Source organism: Pempheris klunzingeri, chromosome 2 (genome assembly GCF_042242105.1).
Source record: "Pempheris klunzingeri isolate RE-2024b chromosome 2, fPemKlu1.hap1, whole genome shotgun sequence".
Classification (NCBI taxonomy): Eukaryota; Metazoa; Chordata; class Actinopteri; order Acropomatiformes; family Pempheridae; genus Pempheris; species Pempheris klunzingeri.
The window spans coordinates 16,663,722-16,669,721 of record NC_092013.1 but is presented as its reverse complement, the minus strand read 5'-3'; positions in this window follow the sequence as shown (position 1 = coordinate 16,669,721).

The window sequence follows — 6,000 nt, the reverse complement described above, 5'->3', positions numbered from 1 at the left end:
GGAAATATGGTTGTTTGCCTTCTTGCCAAGAGTTACAAGAAAAGATTGGTAGCACTTTCATGATTGTATGTTTAAAATGTAGCGGGAGCAAACAGCTAGTTAGCTTGTTTCTGTCCAAAGCTAACAAAATCTGCCTACCAGCTTCGGACGATTTCATGGCCGGGTGCTTCTGTACAGTAACTTCCTGGAGTCTCCGCTCGTAGCCTGGCAACCAGTCCAACACATACCCTGTGATAAAAGCATGACATTCAGTGTTCGTACTGATTAAACAAAGTAGTCATAACATGTTAATAGACCTTTTTCACAGCAGATTGCAGGAAGTGCACAGGTGGAACTACTAACCCTTATGGACGCCTCTCTAGAGAGCCAAAATGTACAATACTAAACCTTGGACCTGGCTCTCCTAAATGGAATATGGTCATTGTTAATGTTATTAATTACACCTGTGCTTTTCCTGCTTTGACATATTTAATATCTGCTGTTAAAAAGTGAGCTCTTTTTTTTTTAACCTTTCTCTCTCTGCATCAGGTTTTGCTGCGGGCACGTTCAGCCGCTTCATCTAACTCTTGGCAAGAATTCAAATAAGCGTATTTCCCAAAATGCTAAACTACCCCTTTTATCTAATTACAGCTCCACTAATCTCCTTGTGAGTGCCAAAGGGTCTTCCACGATTAACAAAAACAAAAAAAACTTTGGGGGAAGGCTTTCTCTGCCGTTAGAGATTTGTGTGTTTCTGATGACCAACCCTTTTAAACATGTGATTACCCACAATGCCACTATCACCTTTATCCCCATAACATCAGCTGTACAGTGTCAAATATTTGTACAGGTGTGTTTGTAAATATGTTTGTGTTAGTATCCCTTTATCTGTTCCCATGAACTGCATTTACATGTCTGTGTTGTTACTGTTGAGGAACATGTAGGAAAATACGATTACACATTGATGAGCAGTGTTAGCAGACACTTGGTTGGAGGGGGAAACTGTGAGTCTGTGTAGACCCCCTTAGAGGCTAAAACCTTTAAAATGCACCCAGGTGTCATTGTCATGCTCAATATTTTCTCCCTGCTGTGGCAGTGACCAGTATCTGTTGTTGTTGTTGTTGTTTTTTTTCTGTGCAATTTTCTGCAAAGGTCAGTTTTTAATGTTGCTCTCTCATAGGAAGCAGTTCGACTATGACTTAATGTGTACTTCTTCAAAATGAGTTGAAAGCAAAGGTTTCTATATCCCTTATTTTGGTTCCTTCTTGTTTTTCAAGAAGTGCCCACGGCAGTGACATCATGTTGTTGTCATTCAGCTGAAATTCATCTGAGGTTACTCCGGTTCACGTCTGTCTAGCTGTTGCAATCAAGTCAAGTTTTCAGATTTCAACTCTGCCTCCTTTACCAATGAAATCCACTCCCATTGATTTGTAATTCTGAACTACGAGCTGGTCAGCAGTAGCCAGAAAGGAACAGTCACCCTGTGTTCTCCTGGTATGTAAAGATCAAAGCTTGTGTTTGTCTCTGCAAGCCTTGTTGTCTATACGGATAAGATTATAAAGACGAAAAACTACTGATTTTGTAATTACTGGAATATATTGATGGTTGCATTAACATATTTTGAATAAATTGTATATTTTGAGAATTTTACATCGTCTCCTCTGTGTAATCAGGTACAATGGATTTCTTATCATTTTAATTAGAGTGCACCCTGCAGACTGTCTTATCACTGTAGACTGAATATCTTTGGACTCTGGACTGTTGGTTGGATAAAACAAGACATTTGAAGACATCACCACAGGCATTTTCACAGACTAAATGATTAATTGATAAAAAAATAATAATTAGTTGCAGCTCTAGCAGCATGCATTTTGGCCAGACACGAAAAACAGCCTCAAAAGTGGATACATCACTGACATGCTGAGCACTCTTACTGTTGCTCATCTTTTAAAAGCATCATTATTTTCCTCCAAATCTATCGAGACCATGATTCATGTCACCCTGAGATGTCTGCTTTCTTTGCCCTACTTCTACAGTCCTTTTTGGTTCTGGCACAGGCAGACGCTGGAGCGTCCTTCACTGCACAGCTGTCACGGTCTTGGCCCAGCACCAACTGCGTCCTTCAATGATTCCCTGTCTTTTTTCCCCCCAGTCTCTCTTTCTGACCTTCCTCCCATTCACTGGCTGTGGGGTCAGCAGGGTCACAGAGCCGTTGGGTTAGAGAGACAAGTGAAGAAGACAGCTTGTAACAGTACATTTTATGTTTCTTAAAGTTTATTGTAGGTCACATTTTGGGGATTTTTGAACGTGTCTGGCCTTTTCTTCCTGCAAAACTGTACTTTCTGTACTTTACAACAGCCATCGGCTGACATGGTTGTTTGTTCATCCCTGTTTTCAGTTTTCACTGCTGTTGATTTTGGCACAGACATTGCAGTTTGTGGAGAAGCTTATCAGTGGTTATAGGGCATAGGTTGTCATAAAATAGCACCTTCTGGTTAATATGTTGATTTAGTGATTTCAAAAACAAACCCCGAGTACAAACACCAGCTAATTTCTACATCAGGTTTCAGTCTTTAATTTGTCTTGAGCAAATCTCAGGAGAAATCCCCCTTTCATCAGAGCTCCCTGTGGGCACAGTCAGTATGTCTAAGGCATATAGACAGAGCGGAGGACAATGGTGCTGAAAACACATGATCCAGACTGCATTAACCTCCTTTGTGTGGCCCTGCTTTGCTTTTGTGCACGAGCTTCACTGAGTCCAGGCCAGCTGGCTCCAGTCCCAGTCCTTCAGTCCTCTTCACTGAAGGGCGAAGTGGAGCTGTGCCAGAGACAGCATACAGGCACATACTGACCACCACGCTAGACACATAAATGGAGGGATGATGATGATGATGATGATGGAAGGCACTGAGGAGCAATCGGCAGTGTGGAGGATAAAGACGGAAAATGAACCAATGCCAGGAGTCGCTAAAAACACTGAGCACCACGATGGAGGGATGGATGGAAAGGAGGGACATTTGCACTGATGAAATAAAGACTGCATGCAAATGAAGGGTGCAGAAAGTGCTGCAATCCTGCCAGCTTGTTCAAAGATGGATAGAAAAGACGCTGCACAAAAAGGATGGATGGATGGATGGAGGGATGGCTCAGTGGGTCAGAACGTCTGCCTGGTTCCCAGGATCTGCTGGACTTAAACAGGGCAGCAGCGTCCTGTCTGACCTGAATTGAAGATGTCTCCATGAGTCGATATCTGTCTGTCTGATGGATGATAAAAGTAAAGGAATTTACAGCGCGAGATCAAAGTCTGCTTCTCCCTCTCAGACATGAGACACCGTGCCACAGCTACTGACAGTCAAACCGAAGCTGAGCGATATAGCTGAAATCATAAAATCACCATATTAATTACTTTGAGCTTTAATTTTGGCCAAAAGCACCGCCGTCCCCAAGTACAGCTTCACAGCGCTGTGGCTGGCTGCAGACTCTGTTCATATATATATATAGTTTAATACTAAATACAAGCAAAATCACAGAAAATAATCCAATGAATGTTTGATGAAATGAAGTGCGCTCCACTGTTATATCCCATAAACCTCTTCACATGTGTAAAACTAAAACTTTAACGGCTAATTTAGTCATTCAAACTAACACAATGCTTTAATCATCACAATACAATTTAAGTAAAAGTCAAATCATGAAGCTTTAACTCTCTGTGTTTTATTTTTACTTGTTTTTTTAGGGCCTGCACGTATTGAATCATGAATCATTCCCCTCAGGAATACACTGCACACTGTGGGAAGGGAAGACGCTACTGAAGGGATCCACCTGTTGGGGTCACACACCAACGGCCCTACAGCATAAACCTTCAAACAATTTAAGTTTAAACAAAAGGAAAAAATGTTACAGTCCACAAACTATTACGCTTGTTTCAATAAACCCGATTAACTGGTTTTCTGAGTGTGTCACCACAGCTGTGACACTTCCTCACTTCAGTGGAAAATGTCCACCTGTAACAAAGCTACAGTTGATAGTTTACCAACCGCGGCTCATCAGGTCTTAATACGTCTCCCTCTGCATCAGTCCCTTAGTTATGTGGCCTGATGTCAGGTCAGGGTGCCCCAGATATTCACAACAACACTCAGCACCCTGCAGTCACAACGTTGGTGGAAAATAATTTATAGGAAATATGATGGAACAAAGAATTATGGGAAGGAAAGATGAGAGATGAGCAGTAAGTTTGGACGTTTGCTTCAGCTTCGTCGGTAAAAATGCGTCTGTGTCTGTAACTAAGTGATTATGAAATCTTCCAGGCAGTAGACTGACAGCACAGTCCTGACTGGTTTACTTCTGAAAAAGGAACATCGCCTGCAGAGGGGAGGATAAAAATGTACCCGAGAAATGACCTCGCTGACACAGTCACAACTAAAATGTGACAAAGACTGTCATATTATTTTGTCCACTATCTGTCCTTTGACACACCATTTCCAATACATGCAGTGGAGGGATGAAAGCCTTGTACTGTTTGAATGAGAACATTTTCCTATAGAGAGAGTTTAAAACGGATGAACCACCTTGAAAGCTGAATGAACAGCTTATTCTCTGAGAGAGAAACCATTAAAATGAGCACACAGTTAGATTTAGCTGAAAAGTGAAAGTCTAGGTTACATACAGGAGCTCAGTGCACTCTGAAGTGTCCTTTTTAAGGCACGAAGAGGTAAAAGTATCTAATCTTCACATGAAAAATATAAATGACTGAAAAAAAATGTAAATTTAAACAAATGTCTTTCTCACTTCGTTAATCATCTTCTGACCCATGAGATTTACCCTGGAAACCCCTGCAGCTGTATAATCATAGTTTTAACAGCATTTCAGTGACTTAATGTGTTTACAGCTATGGTACACATCAAAATATAGTCCCTGATTGCTGTTAAAACAATGATTATACCATAGAACCCTGACATCTAAATAACTAGCTTTCAACCTACTTTAAACCCATTTTAATCCCAATGTCTTCTGACCTGAAAAAAAAAAAAAAAAATCACTAAATTTGTGAATACAGATGTCACCCAGGAGCCCCTCAAAGAACATATGGGAGATTAACTCTCTGTCTGAACCTTAGCGCCCATTTTAGGCTGTAAAGATATTGTTCTGCCCTAAAATGTGAATATTCATCACCTTTTCCATCTCATTCTCTATGTGGGATGTGCTGTCTGTCTTCAGCTGCCATGTGCCGTCACAGATAAGGAACCACGGTGAACTTCTTCCCCTTCCTTCTGGCTGTGGGAGGCAGTAGACCTTCACAATAACTGTAGCCTAAACCTGATTAAAACTCAGATATGTCACTATGGCGTTTTACCGCTCACAGTCAGTGATGTCCCCTACTGGCAAATTGTTTAATTCTTTGGGCTGTTTTTACCCGACCACAAATATGAAGAGGGGGTTTAAAATAATAGCTATTTTAAAATCAGCCCACATGTTGATCTTGTGGCTTTGCTGAGGAAAGTTCAGAGGTGTCGTTGCTCCACTGACTGTGAGCCGTTTTTCATGGCTTCCTGCCAAACATCCCACCCTCGTCTTTATCTCACCTCCTACTCACTCTGTCACGTGTGTGTGTGTGTGTGTGTGTGTGTGTGTGTGTGTGTGTGTGTGGATGCACCTCTAACTGTAATGCGTGCTGAATAAAAAGCTGTAAATGTCACAGGAAAGAAGAACTTATCTGCACCTGAAAGGAGATCCTGTTTATCACATGACAACAATTACCACAGACATGACTCAGCCTTCTCTGTCACACAAAGCTGAAATGTTTCAGGAATTATGTTTCACTTTTTCATGTTGAGCCAAATAAGTGGGATTTCTGATCCTCTGCTTTCCTACCTCTTCATTTTTAGGCCAGGATTTTGTAAACACTTCTAACTGGTTTTGCATTGGCGTGTGAATTTACATGAGAACCATAAAGCCTAGTGGTGCTACAGAAGTACTACATAGGCTACAGTCACTAAAGAGCTGTGCATCAGTGTAATTTTG